The sequence below is a fragment of the Oculina patagonica genome, chromosome 9 (assembly GCF_052425735.1).
Source record: "Oculina patagonica isolate OP01 chromosome 9, crgOcupat, whole genome shotgun sequence".
NCBI classification, from domain to species: domain Eukaryota; kingdom Metazoa; phylum Cnidaria; class Anthozoa; order Scleractinia; family Oculinidae; genus Oculina; species Oculina patagonica.
In genome coordinates, this window is record NC_135766.1 from 17,464,296 (window position 1) to 17,472,128 (window position 7,833).

The window sequence follows — 7,833 nt, forward strand, 5'->3', positions numbered from 1 at the left end:
TTCGGGCGGCTGACTCTACACACGTGGTGTATGCGACAGCTTGTGTATATAGAGAAATGTATGGGAAAATCACGGATTCCCTAAAATGGGGTAAATAACTATCTATTTTGAAATAAAGTTTACCTACCTCTAATTTGTCGCTTACTTGTGTCTTGTGCCGAATTTGAAGCCATTACGACTAACTTCGCTAAATGGCGTCGGAATGGCTTCAAATTCGGCACAAGAGCGACACATTAGAGGTAGGTAAACTTTATTTCAAAATAGATAGTTATTTACCCGATTTTAGAGAATCCGTGATTTTCCCATACATTCCTCTATATACACAAGCTGTCGCATACACCACGTATGTAGAGTCAGCCGCCCGAAGGGCTCCAAAAAAACAATCAAAAAGACGACTTTTGAGCTTGGGAAGCCTGTGCTTGGAGCGGTGTTGTGTTACAAAGTTGCGAATTACAGTGGAACCCCGATATAACGATATGTCAAGGGGGCAGTAAAATTATATCGTTATATCGAGGAATCGTTATATCGTTATAGTCCGTCCCATACATTTTACTTTTGCCGGGACATAACATATTCATTGTTATATCGGGAATATCGTTATATCGAAGATCGTTATATCGGGGTTCCACTGTATAAGGGTTTGTATGGGAACTTAGCGATTTTGATTCAAAAGGTATAAAATTAAATATTTTACAAATAAAATCGACTTACCTTGTTTCCATGTTGTGTTCTTCGTTGTCTGCCTGCGTCTCACTTGCCGCTGACACCCCCTACTAGCGGCAGGTGAGGAATTAATCGTCCCAAACCCCACCGAATCTCACAATAACACACAATCAACAATAGGTAAGTGATCTTTACTTATCTGGCTTACAGTTTATTGTAATTTAGGAACGAAAGATCAAAAATTCATCGATTTATGGAGCATATTTTTCGATCGCTTGAGTCGAACCGACAACGACCGTTGCAAATTATTAATGGAGCCATCGCTTGGGTTGCCTGTGCTCCGACAATCTAGTTTTCACTGGATATCGTATAAGTGACGGAGTCATAAGCGGAATTAGCCTGTTCCAGGCTCTCGGTTTGTGGGGAAGAGCGAAAAAAGCGGGCGAGCACGGAAAAGACGAGCGGGGAAGGGCCCTCGCTCGCCTTCTTCCCCGCTCGTCTTTTCCGCGCTCGCCCGCTTTTTCCGCTCTTCCCGACAAACCGAGAGCCTGGAACAGGCTAAAGTGGAATCGAATAGGAAGAAAATTCTGATTCTTTCAACTGTTATACTAGCGAGCTTATGACTCCGCTTATTCACTAGGTCGTTAACCTACGTTGCGGCCGGACGTGTCCCAAAATCCTCGATCGTGAGCGCTCTTACGACGTGCGATGCTAGCTACGACCCTGTACAGGGAGGCTCCGCTAGAAAGGGGTACCTTTTCCAGGCTTCTGATATAAAAAAGGGTAGGGATTTCACAATTTTAGATATATGAAAGGGTAGGAAATTCTGTCTTTAAGATATTTAAAAAAGGCCTTTGAATTAAATATTTCGAACAGACGCAACTTATGACTGTATCTACGTACGGTATGTCGTGTCGTGTAGGTATATGAAAGGGTACCTTTGTATTTTTTTAAAGGTATACGAAGGTGGTGCCTTTTCTGTCAAAATGGTATATAAAAGGGTTAGGGGTTGGATATCGGGCCGGATAACTCCCCGTATAAAACTTTTTTTGAATACCCCCTCCCCCCCCCCCCCACCCCGGGCTCGGTCGCTAATGGAAATTAGCCTTTACAGTTCCTCACAGACAGCTGATCAATAGGCGGTTACTTTTAATATACTCATATACTAATATACTCATATATTGTACTTTAATTTTAAGTCCTTCATTTTATACATGAGCCTCTTGGCTCGGACATTGGGGGAGACCTCGTCCCACGTATGGACATTAAAATTGTATTGTATTGTATTGAATTTTATTATTAAAACAATGTCTATGACGTGTTTTTCACAGGCCTTTTCTCCACTGGATTGCGTTCTGGTCCATCACATGTCCCTCGTATCCCCCACCTATCTACATAACAACCGATTTTTTACGAGAATCCTTAAGAGAATCCTCATCACTCCAACATGTCGTAGACCTAAATCACGTGCTTTCAAGGGAAGATGACATTGTTCAACATTATGCTTTTTCAATCACTGCCTTACATAACTATTCATTTTTAAATAATTTAACATTCTTTTTTTCAATGTATTATTCACGTTCCAATGTTTTGGTTTTGTATCAAAGTAGCTGGGGCTTAAACTCGTAGTTGCTGGGGTACATCCTAGGGCTTTCCACAAGTTGCTCGAGATTTCCCAAAAAGTTGCCCGTAATTTCTCAAAAAGTTGCTCAAAAGTTGCTCCAAGAATCCCAAAAAGTTGCTTCTGATAACAAAAGTTGCTCGAAAGTTGCTCCAAAAAATCCAAAACGCTGCATCTAATCAGGAGCATTTCTCTAAATATATGCTGCATCTAATCAAGAGCATTTCTCTAAATATATGCTAATTTTCCTTCAAGGGTTAGATTTCTAAGCAATTTTACAGCAATTTTACAGCAAAAGAAGTATCTAAATAACATACTAAGGGGAAATGTGTTAAATAACAAGGTTTTCTTTAACTGAGAACAATCGTGAAGATATCGATGACGTCATGTCTCCGGACGAGTTTTGTAATGTTTTAGGCAGAATGAGCCAAAAGTTTAAACGTCTTCAGATGTTCCTTTAAAATCTTCGGCAAACTTCGTAAATCTTCGGAAACGTTCGTATGGCCTTTGAACAACACTCGGATAATCTTCGGAGAACTTCGGTCTGAAAATTGCTCAAAATGCAACAAGTTGCTCGAGAGGAAAAAAGTTGCTCGAAGGGGAAAAAGTTGCTTGAAATATGAAAAGTTGCCAAAAAGTTGCCGAGCAACTTGTGGAAAGCCTTAGTACATCCCCAGCCCCCGGCCGTAAGTGACAGCCCTGAATATCAATGGCATGTAGAAACAAAGTCTTCCACCATCTCATGCATTAACGCAACACATTGTTGGCGGCTAAAATTTGATCCGACTGGTCCACTGCATTCATATACTTATTATATGTGGCAATGACTTGGGGTTGCTGTACAACTTTCATTCTCCACACACAGCAGAGGGTACCACAGGAGCACGGTAGCCACAGGAGCAGCTAGTACCACAGGCACCCCAAGGGCATTATGATCTCTTCCTCACTACAAGGCAAACATCACAGCATGCTTTTGAACCTTCCTTAAAATGTACAAAGTAAATACTATTTACTTTTTCTCAGCTCAATTAGCTTTTCAGTAATACAGTCAACTCTTGCCTTGCGGACACCCCACTATTATGGACAATCGCTATTACGGGCAAAATCCAGAACCCTGGTGAAAGCTATAGAGGTTTGATTGGAAATGACTCCCGTTATTACGGACGCTCGCTATTACGGAATTACGGAAACTTTCGTAGTACCAACATAACAGTTTTGATTGTTTTGACTCTCGATAAAGCGGACACAATGAGCTTCTCATATAACATTAGCACATAAAATTGTAGACTGTTGTTCGTTATAAATGACGGCGTAACTGCGGTTGAAATAAATGCAAGTTTATTGATTTACGGTTTTTTTTTTAACACTATGATTTGATTAAAAAGTTACATCTGAAAAGGTTAATTTGTTCGCTTGTTTGGTACTTGTCTGTAAAAATCAGGCCACGGTTATCAAATCGGACGGGGTCCGATTTGTACCACGTGATGCGTTTTGTTCAATGAGCGCACGCAAAAATTAATAGGACCATGAACAGGTGTATGTAGGGGAGTTAGTGGTCAGGGCGATTGCCTGATACATATAACCTACAAGCCTTCCGGATGTCCTAGTTTAACTTCTCCAGTCATTGAGACGTACGGCTACCATAATGATTCGATTTAGCGCCCGGGGCGCTTATTTAGTTTTGGCACCTCAAGGCCAAGGGACGGCGCTAATTTGAAACAGGGCGCTTATTCGGGACAGGGCGCTTATTTAATTTTTTAAGAAACAACCAAATCAGTCAAAACAAAAATTTAATAAATATTAAAATAACTAACAATAACAGAAACTGTAACAGTAACAAATTTATTGTTGAAAGTTCAGTTACTTTTAAAAGAATTGTCCATTTTAGCACTAAATATATACCTGAACGGTACGGTGTACGTTCATGCGTTTATCTATTCGACGTCGATGACTTCAGTAGGGGCAGTTATCCACAATAGGGGCGCTTATAAGAATGGGGGCGCTTATTGACAAAAACACATTCAAAGGGCGCGCTTATTCGGAAGGGGGCGCTTATTGGAAGGAGGGCGCTAAATCGAATTATTACGGTATGTCAAATAAAGAGCTCGGATTAGCGCAAAACGGTCTGTATTTAAGGCATTGTTTTTATAACTCCAGAATCGAAGATAATAACCTCGGATGTTCGCCAGTTCTGTTACCGATATGAACGGACTTGTGCCGAATGCAGAGGTTACTTTACGCCTCATTTTACCTTCATTAAAGCCCCGCGCAGGCCGATTTCTGCGAAAATTTTGGTTGGGTTTGCGGCGCGTTTCCCGAATCCCTTACCCTTTTTCAGACCAAAACATGTGACTTTCGCTACCCTTTTTTATACCTGACCTATTTTAGCCAAACCTAAAAGCGGAGTTCCCTAATAAGTCTTTAAAAGACCACCTGGTTTTTAACGCCCCATAATATCAGTTTATTATGAATTCACGCGATAGATGATGACATTTAAAGTTTTGATAACAATCATAAAAAAATGTTTATTTCGAGAATTCTACAAAAATTTCTAACCACAGTGCACAAACCATACACAATTTCAGACCAAGATTGCTCGAAAATACCCATTTGCGCCGCACATTCATAATATAGAACAACCTTCCCTCCCGCGGGTACTAAAAGCACTAGCGCATTCCAGGCTAGGACCTACAGTTGCAATTCCAACACGTTCACACGACGTTAAAACTGAATTGGAAGAATCGCAGTTCATTGCTATTTCGGTTTTCGAGTTCGAGCGATAGAAGATTTCACAGCTACAATAGATAACTAACATAACTTTAGTAACATGTATGCAATGCCCAAATTATTGTGTTCAACACACGGCTTCGCTTTTTACTTACTATCCGATTAACGGTTTTGATTTGACCTTCTCAAAAGAATGGACGAAATTATGTAAAGTATTCCTTAAGTAAACCATTGACGCTCTTCTTATGATAGGATCAGATTTTATAACGGAGTGTCTAACTGACCTTCAATCTCCAGCTGGGATTTTTCCAACATTATCCAATTTAAGGCCATTGCCAAAGTTCTTATATTCTTGGATTCGGCTGACAAAAGGTTCTAAAATAATAGATTAACGGACTATCGCCTTAAGATCATGACACAATGCTAAAAGCCGCACTTAATCTGTAAAGGGCGAACTGAGCTTATCAAAAAGTGAAGTTTCTAGCAAAACGTATACACTGACGTTATTTCCGTGTGTCATATGTAAGGAAAAACACTTACATTTAAGATAACACTTTTTCAGATCAATAATGTACAAACTTTTAAGCGGACAAAAAATATAGACTTGTTTCGTTGGTGGTACTTTCACATGACTTCACGAGCAATTTTGTTTGGTATATATAAGTATTATATCTCGGGTTATACATATTTGGTTACATAATCCGAGGGATCATTGCCGCTGAAACATGTTTTCTTTAGGGATATACACAGTATTACCGTATAAGTATATCTTAAGCCTCAAGACAATTTTTCTAAACTTACAGAGGATCTTGATCAATGCCGGAAATTAATTATAGCGCCCGCCCGCAATGGTGTAGCTAAGCAGTTCTAGGCGAGTCGAAGCGGAAAAAAGTGAACGTGATTACGAATAATTGGGGCAGATAAATTCAGTTTGCAAATTGATTTTAATTGCAGCCTGCTCTTGACTTGTGGGTAGAAGTACAATTTATTAATGCATCGTCGCATTTGTATCAGTCACGTTTCAAACAAAGTGGACCCAAAATACCAGTTTATAATCGTTTATCGAATCATTGAAGATACCGCCGCGCTCGTCTGTGATTGGCGGACGAACACATGGCACTTCATGTGCTTCCATACTGAAAAAGCCCATGAGACCATTTGCTTTGTGGTTTCTCGCCACTTGAAGATGTTGGAAGAACAGTCAAACTGTGATAATACTCGGTTCTTTCAACATTCACGTGTTTAATTGAACGCATAAATCATGCGTGCGTGGAAATCAACATTTTGACAGAAACGTGAATATTTCAAGTACCGCGGCTTACTACATGAGTTGAATGCTAAATTACTGACATTTTTGGGGACGGATATTTGATCGTAGCATAGAAAAATTCAAATGTAAACAAACGATACGGGTAGTACCCGAGACACAGTGATCCCTTTGCTTATATCCCAGGCGGCATGATAATTACATTGGTGTCTCACCATATACTAGGCTGTGATTGGTTCAAATACTGCAAGTGACACCAAAGGCAGTTTTTGTTGGTTTCCTCAAAGACAAAAAGACTATAAAACTCTGCTAGAGTGAAATTCTCATTATTGGACAGTCCAGGGAGTTCGCCGTTGTGCGACACGGTCCCCACACCCTTACAGAATATACTTTCTTTTTAAAAGCCGAGTTTAATATATAGTTTTTAGAATGATAGTTGCATCTACTGGTTGTTTAACTCGGACTGCCTTATCATGTTCCACCGGCCCAGGAGTCGAGAAATAATCACGTGATGATCAACTGGGACCATGGCGACCTTTATTTGCTGTCCTAGACTTCTTAGTTTTGCTATGATGTGAAAGAAAGTGCTTTATTTAGTTGAAAACTATTCTATTTCGGTTTAAATGTTAAAAGAACAATCATTGCCGGGCTGCCACAGAAGTGTGGAATGTTAGTTGTATCCTGTTTGGTCTGAGTTGGGGACAAGTCTTCCGTTTTAGCCGATTTGGTGGTCGAAGTGAACTTAAAATGGTCTGGCATAATAAGTCAGTTAAGTTCTTTCCCATCTTTATCCCTTTATCTTTCTTAGTCTTCTTATTCCTTTATGTGGAATCATTTTCTTTTACGTCATTTTCTTGCAGAGTTTCGGGCGACAACCACATCGAAAGACCGGCAGCTAAGTTAAGTCCCATAACGAAGTCGATGTATGTTGGTTGGTTTTGTCTCCTCTCCCCAAGCCCTTCGCCTTTCTTTCCACTCGCCGTTATTCGCCTACTCGGTCGTGTAGCCAAGAACAGAATAATCGACCATCTTGTCTTATACTTTGTCGGCGGGATTTTTTTTTTACTTCTCCCCTTTTATTGTAGTACGTGCGGCAAGCATATCGAAAGGATCGAAAGACAACTCAAGGCTATCACAGTGCTGAATACAATCAAAGCTGAGCTTTAAAGCAAAGCCACAGCCACAAAATAGAGCCACAAAACAACGCGACTATGCATTCACATAACTAAGGCATTTTTGATCGAGTAGTTTATCCTTTCAACACACCAAGGGGAAAGTTGGCAAGAGGGAGATTAGAACTGTTGAGGGTAGGCCGATCACTTGACGGTATTTCTCATTTATTCTTTGCAAAGGGGTCAGTGAATATTTCAGATTCTACGCGCGAGCAGAAATTTGCTAAGAAAGAAAGACGCCACTCTCAATTGAAGGTAGTAGGTGTTCTCAGTTCAGGCTTACTCTTGATAAAAAGAAATACGCAACGGAAAATGAGGGAATTAAATATTGACTGAATTTCTGATAAAAGATACAGTGACAATGGAGTTTAATTAGAGTGAAG